This window comes from Chlorocebus sabaeus, unplaced genomic scaffold, assembly GCF_047675955.1.
Source record: "Chlorocebus sabaeus isolate Y175 unplaced genomic scaffold, mChlSab1.0.hap1 unalloc_scaffold_256, whole genome shotgun sequence".
Lineage (NCBI taxonomy): Eukaryota > Metazoa > Chordata > Mammalia > Primates > Cercopithecidae > Chlorocebus > Chlorocebus sabaeus.
Window position 1 is genome coordinate 144,095 of NW_027327544.1, and position 9,066 is coordinate 153,160.

Consider the following 9,066-nt stretch of genomic DNA (forward strand, 5'->3'; position numbering starts at 1 on the left):
TGCTGACAATCAGCCCAAGACCACTGTCGGCAAAGGCCACGGTGCCAGGTCCAGAGAAGGTGGGACAGAGACACAAACAGGAACCTCTCCTTCCCTGGGAGCCTCGCTCTGATGGGCCCGCGAGGACATGGTACAGACCGTGGGGCACAGGCAGACCGCAGGCCAGGAGAAGGGGCTGCATTGCCGTGAGGCAGTGCTTTGAGCTCTAATGGATGGAACACTGCTAACCAGTGAAGGTGGAGAGAGGGCACTCGTCTGAGAGGATGAAGAGGCAGCAAAGCACAACCGGCCTCAGGGAACCAGAAGTCACAGGGACATCAGGTTGGGTGCTGCTGTCTGCTGGCCACCGGCTGGGGGACTGTACTGGGCCTGGAGGGACATCCCTGACACTCCCCACCAGATGCCAGGGGCACCCCCAGCCCCAGGTGAGAATCACGGATCCCATAGCGAATGAGGCCAGCCTGTGGGAAGTGGGGCTGGGACAGCTCTGCACAGCTTAATAGGAAGTTGGGTTCTATTTTGTGGGGTTTTGGTCATGCCAATGGCCGGTCAGGGCTGTCTGTCAGGAAGTGATTTGAGGACAGACTAGAGAAGGGGCTACCAAGGCCAGCGGGGCACTCGCTGTCTGGGTCCAAGGAAAAGGAAATAAAGGCTGGTGATGTGATAGTGGGGGGGACCAGAGAGGGAAGGAACTGGTGGAGACACAGGGCTGGCCCCGCACAGGGCTTTCAGCAGCTACCCGGCGGTCGTCCTATTAATTCTCCTCATGGCCCCAGAGGCGGCTGTGAGGATCCCTCTCCTGAGGACAGAACTGCTCCAGAGCCACACAGCAAGGATCCACAGAACCAAGATCCGGGCCAGCTCCAAAGCGGGCGAACTTGAAACCTCACGCATGGTCCTGAGGCAGGGATCGGAGCCCCCTGGACACACAGACACAGGAGCTGCAGGAAAGGGAAGCAGACACCCCGGACTAGTGGCAGGACCCAAGGTTTCTGCCCTCCAGGGCACACTGGGACCAGCCACTGCACAGGTGGACACACGGTGCTTTAACCTGTGCTGGGGGAAGGAGCCCTCACTCTCAGGGTGGAGGCCGCAGCTCGATCGGGCCAGCCTCCCTGCTGGGCACAGCCTGAGCCACACAGGATGCTGAGGTGCCCCAACGTTGGGGTGCTCAGAGCCACTCAGCTGAGATCGTGGTGCTTTCTGTAACCGCCCTCGTTTCTTTATGGTATAGATCTGGACTCCATCCTTTGCAATGTGTGGGGTTCTAGGAAGAGGCTGGCCAGCCGGGGAAGTATCCTGGGCTCTGTCCCAGTGATGACGAACTTGGCTCCCCACAAGGGCGGCCCGTTCACCACAGTGACCCCCGGGGACCACGCCTGCACCCACCTTGCTGAAGATAATTCAGTTCTCATCCGTGAAAGAATAAAGCTGGACTAAGTCAATTTCACACTTACTTCCAACTTTAACAACTTGTGTTAGGAAATCAAAGTCACAAACCCAGGAAGAAAAACCCGACACTAACGGAACGATGCCACCTTCGCGGTTCCGAGCTTAACTAGTTGTTTTTCTTTTCTGGTCTGTTTTTCTCTTTTGGTTTAAATAATTAAAGATCCTCGTTGACAAGTAAAAAAAATTCTCTATGAAGCTAAAAAAAGTGGTTCTAAGTAAACATTTAAACATTCTTCCCTATACTTTTAAAAACAGTTGCAATTATAGCTCTACTTACTGTTAAGTACTTTAACTAAATGAAAGTTTAATTATACAGACTGGTAATTATAAAAAATAAGGCTACATATTCATGGCATCATGAATAATTAATAAGAACTCTTTGATTTCATTCAGACCAGGGATTCTGTGCTAATAGGCTCTCAGCTGTCTTGAAATAATGGTGAAATTTTAAAATTACTTTTGTACTTAAACGTGTCCCCAAAGTGAAGCACAGCGGCTAACATCCATCATGGTGCCCAGCAGTGCGACCCGCCCTACTATGGCAGACACCCTGCTTCACCAGGGCTGTATCCCGGAGCTGTGCTAGTGCAGAGAATGTTCAGGAAACAGACTAGGTGTCAGGAGGGGGTCTTGTCCTCAAGGAACCTCATGAGTCTTGCTAGGGGGACAAACAGCGAGAGAACGAAACCTGTAACCACGGAATCTGGACAGCGATACCCAGGCCTTGCCATGCATACCCCCTAGCTAGCATATCTGTGAGACCCGTCTGGCACAGGCAGCAGCAGGGTCCGGCCCTTGGAGCACAGGGATGGCAGAGCAGGGCCATTAAAGCGGGTGGCATGCTGAGAGCGGCTTCTCCGCAAGAGCTCCTGGCTCTCACGGAGCTGAGGGCTCCTCAATGGGAAATTCTGGCTGAGCTCCAGGGGAAAGCGGGTGGGAGGCCCGTCTCCTCTGTCCCCATCTCCTCTGCCCCAACCCTGGAAGAGGGTCAGATATCAATGCTAACTCTTGTGCTGACTCAATTAATTCCAACAATTCAGAAAACAAACTTGCTTTAAGTATTAATTTCCTAAAAAGAACTAACATGAGTTCTAATAATTCACATAATTAAAATGATTTTAATTGTTAATTTAATTAAAACATCTCCGTTTTCTTTTTTTTTTTTTTTAATTTATTTATTATTATTAAACTTCAAGTTGTAGGGTACATGTGCACAACGTGCAGGTTTGCTACATATGTATACTTGTGCCATGTTGGTGTGCTGCACCCATCAACTCGTCATTTACATCAGGTATAACTCCCAATGCAATCCCTCCCCCCTCCCCCCTCCCCATGATAGACCCCAGTGTGTGATGTTCCCCTTCCCGAGTCCAAGTGATCTCATTGTTCAGTTCCCACCTACGAGTGAGAACATGCGGTGTTTGGTTTTCTGTTCTTGTGATAGTTTGCTAAGAATGATGGTTTCCAGCTGCATCCATGTCCCTACAAAGGACACAAACTCATCCTTTTTTATGGCTGCATAGTATTCCATGGTGTATATGTGCCACATTTTCTTAATCCAATCTATCACTGATGGACATTTGGGTTGATTCCAAGTCTTTGCTATTGTGAATAGTGCTGCAATAAACATACGTGTGCATGTGTCCTTATAGCAGCATAATTTAAAATCCTTTGGGTATATACCCAGTAATGGGATGGCTGGGTCATATGGTACATCTAGTTCTAGATCCTTGAGGAATCGCCATACTGTTTTCCATAATGGTTGAACTAGTTTACAATCCCACCAACAGTGTAAAAGTGTTCCTATTTCTCCACATCCTCTCCAGCACCTGTTGTTTCCTGACTTTTGAATGATCGCCATTCTAACTGGTGTGAGATGGTATCTCATTGTGGTTTTGATTTGCATTTCTCTGATGGCCAGTGATGATGAGCATTTTTTCATGTGTCTGTTGGCTGTATGAATGTCTTCTTTTGAGAAATGTCTGTTCATATCCTTTGCCCACTTTTGGATGGGGTTGTTTGTTTTTTTCTTGTAAATTTGTTTGAGTTCTTTGTAGGTTCTGGATATTAGCCCTTTGTCAGATGAGTAGATTGCAAAAATTTTCTCCCATTCTGTAGGTTGCCTGCTCACTCTGATGGTAGTTTCTTTTGCTGTGCAGAAGCTCTTTAGTTTGATGAGATCCCATTTGTCAATTTTGGCTTTTGCTGCCGTTGCTTTTGGTGTTTTAGACATGAAGTCTTTGCCCATGCCTATGTCCTGAATGGTACTACCTAGGTTTTCCTCTAGGATTTTTATGGTATTAGGTCTAACATTTAAGTCTCTAATCCATCTTGAATTAATTTTCGTATAAGGAGTAAGGAAAGGATCCAGTTTCAGCTTTCTACTTATGGCTAGCCAGTTTTCCCAGCACCATTTATTAAATAGGGAATCCTTTCCCCATTTCTTGTTTCTCTCAGGTTTGTCAAAGATCAGATGGCTGTAGATGTGTGGTATTATTTCTGAGGACTCTGTTCTGTTCCATTGGTCTATATCTCTGTTTTGGTACCAGTACCATGCTGTTTTGGTTACTGTAGCCTTGTAGTATAGTTTGAAGTCAGGTAGCGTGATGCCTCCAGCTTTGTTCTTTTGACTTAGGATTGTCTTGGAGATGCGGGCTCTTTTTTGGTTCCATATGAACTTTAAAGCAGTTTTTTCCAATTCTGTGAAGAAGCTTATTGGTAGCTTGATGGGGATGGCATTGAATCTATAAATTACCTTGGGCAGTATGGCCATTTTCACGATATTGATTCTTCCTATCCATGAGCATGGTATGTTCTTCCATTTGTTTGTGTCCTCTTTGATTTCACTGAGCAGTGGTTTGTAGTTCTCCTTGAAGAGGTCCTTTACATCCCTTGTAAGTTGGATTCCTAGGTATTTTATTCTCTTTGAAGCAATTGTGAATGGAAGTTCATTCCTGATTTGGCTCTCTGTTTGACTGTCACTGGTGTATAAGAATGCTTGTGATTTTTGCACATTAATTTTGTATCCTGAGACTTTGCTGAAGTTGCTGATCAGCTTAAGGAGATTTTGGGCTGAGACAATGGGGTTTTCTAAATATACAATCATGTCGTCTGCAAACAGGGACAATTTGACTTCTTCTTTTCCTAACTGAATCCCCTTGATTTCTTTCTCTTGCCTGATTGCCCTAGCCAGAACTTCCAACACTATGTTGAATAGGAGTGGTGAGAGAGGGCATCCCTGTCTTGTGCCAGTTTTCAAAGGGAATTTTTCCAGTTTTTGCCCATTCAGTATGATATTGGCTGTGGGTTTGTCATAAATAGCTCTTATTATTTTGAGGTACGTTCCATCAATACCGAATTTATTGAGCGTTTTTAGCATGAAGGGCTGTTGAATTTTGTCAAAAGCCTTTTCTGCATCTATTGAGATAATGATGTGGTTCTTGTCTTTGGTTCTGTTTATATGCTGGATTATGTTTATTGATTTGCGAATGTTGAACCAGCCTTGCATCCCAGGGATGAAGCCCACTTGATCATGGTGGATAAGCTTTTTGATGTGCTGCTGAATCCGGTTTGCCAGTATTTTATTGAGGATTTTTGCATCGATGTTCATCAGGGATATTGGTCTAAAATTCTCTTTTTTTGTTGTGTCTCTGCCAGGCTTTGGTATCAGGATGATGTTGGCCTCATAAAATGAGTTAGGGAGGATTCCCTCTTTTTCTATTGATTGGAATAGTTTCAGAAGGAATGGTACCAGCTCCTCCTTGTACCTCTGGTAGAATTCAGCTGTGAATCCATCTGGTCCTGGACTTTTTTTGGTTGGTAGGCTATTAATTATTGCCTCAATTTCAGAGCCTACTATTGGTCTATTCAGGGATTCAACTTCTTCCTGGTTTAGTCTTGGAAGAGTGTAAGTGTCCAGGAAATTATCCATTTCTTCTAGATTTTCCAGTTTATTTGCGTAGAGGTGTTTATAGTATTCTCTGATGGTAGTTTGTATTTCTGTGGGGTCGGTGGTGATATCCCCTTTATCATTTTTAATTGCGTCGATTTGATTCTTCTCTCTTTTCTTCTTTATTAGTCTTGCTAGTGGTCTGTCAATTTTGTTGATCTTTTCAAAAAACCAACTCCTGGATTCATTGATTTTTTGGAGGGTTTTTTGTGTCTCTATCTCCTTCAGTTCTGCTCTGATCTTAGTTAGTTCTTGCCTTCTGCTAGCTTTCGAATGTGTTTGCTCTTGCTTCTCTAGTTCTTTTAATTGCGATGTTAGAGTGTCAATTTTAGATCTTTCCTGCTTTCTCTTGTGGGCATTTAGTGCTATAAATTTCCCTCTACACACTGCTTTAAATGTGTCCCAGAGATTCTGGTATGTTGTATCTTTGTTCTCATTGGTTTCAAAGAACATCTTTATTTCTGCCTTCATTTCGTTATGTACCCAGTAGTCATTCAGGAGCAGGTTGTTCAGTTTCCATGTAGTTGAGCGGTTTTGATTGAGTTTCTTAGTCCTGAGTTCTAATTTGATTGCACTGTGGTCTGAGAGACAGTTTGTTATAATTTCTGTTCTTGTACATTTGCTGAGGAGTGCTTTACTTCCAATTACGTGGTCAATTTTGGAGTAAGTACGATGTGGTGCTACATCTCCGTTTTCACAGCGTCACGTACCTTGATACTTTCTCCTTATTGCGTTTCCCATCTTCCAGGGCAGGTATCCTTCCACCCAGGGCAGCAGCGACTCTGGTGTCTCGGGTGTTCCCAGGCTTCCGTCAGCCCCTGGGGGGCTTACAGTTCTGCAGCGGTCCCCATCCTCATTAATCTGCATAAGAACATCCATCCGCAGAGATGACCTGTGGCCCCGTGGCCACATCTGACGTGCAGCTAAACCCTGGGTGTGTCGCCTGGTGACAGCAGATGACAAAACTGTGGGCAAGGTAGCACCTCTGGGCGCCTACACTCTTAATGAGTTTTTTACAAGACCATCGTTTAATGGGTGAACCCTGACAGGAAACACTAAAGATTGTTTTTAACTATTTTTATATCAAGATATATCTTTATCAAACATTCACTCAATGCTAAATGTCACTTCTCCAGCCTACCCATTTAAGAATACCTAAAAGTTAAGACTGGAATGACGCTTTCAAACACATACTCTACTCATGCATTCCCGGGAGCAGAGAGCAGCTTACTGTTTTCACGATATGCAGGCATGAAGTGTGGCGAAGGCATTTTAATATTTTTACCTGAACATTTTAATAAAATCAAAAGATCATTTTCACTCTAATACTCTACTTAGAATGTAATTTTCCATTAAATAAACAGTCAATGTTCAGTAACCCACATGCTGATAAACTTTTGAAAAGTTTGGAAAGTATTAAGTATAATCAAAGATTACTTTTAATTTTCGAGCTGGCAAGAGCCTGTGTCAGGGAACAGAGTTCAGATTGAAGAGATAAAAGCACGATTATTTTCTTAAAGAAAAGCGAAATTCATAAAAGAGACCAGGTGATTCTATAAAGCAACACAGAATCCGTTTTCAGAAAAGGCAAACGTGGACCACAGAATACCAGTGTTGCCCGTGATGAGAGAAACAGTTAAAAAGAATTCACGGTGGCCCAGCATAGATCAGGTGTGGGAGGACAGAGAGGTGAAGAAATCATCCTCCTTCTAACTCCCAGAAAGGCACAAATGGCCAGCACTGTAACTGAAGACCACGCAAGCACCAGTGTGAACTCAAACTCCATGGCCAGCACCGTAACTGGAGACCACATGGGCAATGCTGTGAACTCAGACCCCACAGCCCACACCATAAATGGAGACGACACGGGCACCAGGGTGAACTCAGACCCAATGGCACCTGCCTGGACTGCTCCAGCCACCAGCAGAACCTGTTGTGCAGCTGAACTGGAAGCTGATTCTGGAAAGAACTGAGGAGCATGAGGACGAGATCCTTCTACCTCAACAGGGATCAATTTTTTAACGATTTCTTTCTCTCAGAAAACTGTTAATAAAATACTTTGTTCTAAAATGACCATGATTTCAGCAGCCTCTACATTCCTTCATGTCAATCAAAGCTTAGGCACGTGGGTTACTTCACTGTTCATGACACCTTTTTCAAATAAACCCCGGGGCCGCCTGTGTACCCAAGAGCCTGGGCACTGAGCATTCAGAGAAAACGTCCAGGGCGAGAGTGTTCACGTCCCAGCGGTACAATAGAGCGCATGGGGGGAGTTTAAGCCACAAGTGGCCACACCTCCCCTGTCTCTGGCCAGTGCCCACAGCTCACACACACACTCCTTCCTCAGCCCATCCTGAGCCACGGGGCCCTCGCGTAACCAAGGTCACTGCAGCACCTCCAGGAACAAACTGGTTACAGGTGGACTGCTCTCTACGCAAGGTACGCTAGATTAAGAAAACTGACTAAAAAGAGTAGGAAGAAAAACTCACTCTACCCATTGAGGCAAGAGAAATGCACACAGCCTCTGAAATCACTGCAGAGGAGTTTTCCTGGGTTAGGTACGCGGTGGGGTGACCCTACCCCATAGCGGGACAATGGCACATGGTGGGAACCAAGGAACATCTCCGAATAAATGTAGGAAAATGCACTCAACTCCCAAACAGAGAGAGAAACTGCTTTTTTCCTTAAAAGCTTCTGTCTTTTATTCTCAGAAAGACTCTCTTTTGTGTCTTGACTGCTGACGGGACAAGCCTGTCATCCCCAGAAAGCCGCCCTGGACAGTCTCCAGATTCTACAGCCCTCAGGTCCACCTTGCCTACTGATGATCCCACATTACAAAACCTAATCATCAGAAAAAGCTTCCCAGTCCGCAGCTCACAAGTGACATTTTATTCAGGGAAATGCTAATAAAAACCTGGGGCTCTGTGTAAACGCTATCCCCTAGGTACTGAGGCTCCACACAGATGGCACACAGGGAGACAGGCCTCACCCCTTCCTGGCACCCCATGTCTCTCTTGACATTTTATTAGTTGAGTTTTGTGGTGGTTTGTTACTTTTAACCTGCCTGTCCAAGACAGCTGCACTAAACTACTTGTCCAGGGCAGATCCACTCATAATGACCATCAGCTCAGAGTTGGAAGTAGCACTGGAGAATTAGGTGGTTTCAGGGCACTATGCTTCCCTGCCCTCTTTTCCAGGGGTGCCAAGTAAGTTTCTGCCGTGGCTGATGATGTCAGTACTACACTAACATTAGTTCAATGGCAGGCCACCAATTAATACTCAATGAACAATCTCCTTAAAAGCGAAACCCCATCTCTACCAAAAATACAAAAAATTAGCTGGGCATGGTGGTGAGTGCCTATAATCTCAGCTACTGGGGGACTGAGACAGGAGAATTGTTTGAACCCAGGAGGCAGAGATTGCAGTGAGCTGAGATTGCACCATTGCACTCCAATCTGGGCAACAAGAGTGAGACTCCATCAAAAAAAGAAAAGAAAAGAAAAGAAAAGAGAAGAAAAGAAAAGAAAAGAGAAGAAAAGAAAAGAAAAGAAAAGAAAAGAAGAAGAAAGAAAGAAAGAAAGAAAGAAAGAAAGAAAGAAAGAAAGAAAGAAAGAAAGAAAGAAAGGAAGGAAGGAAGGAAGGAAGGAAGGAAGGAAGGAAGGAAG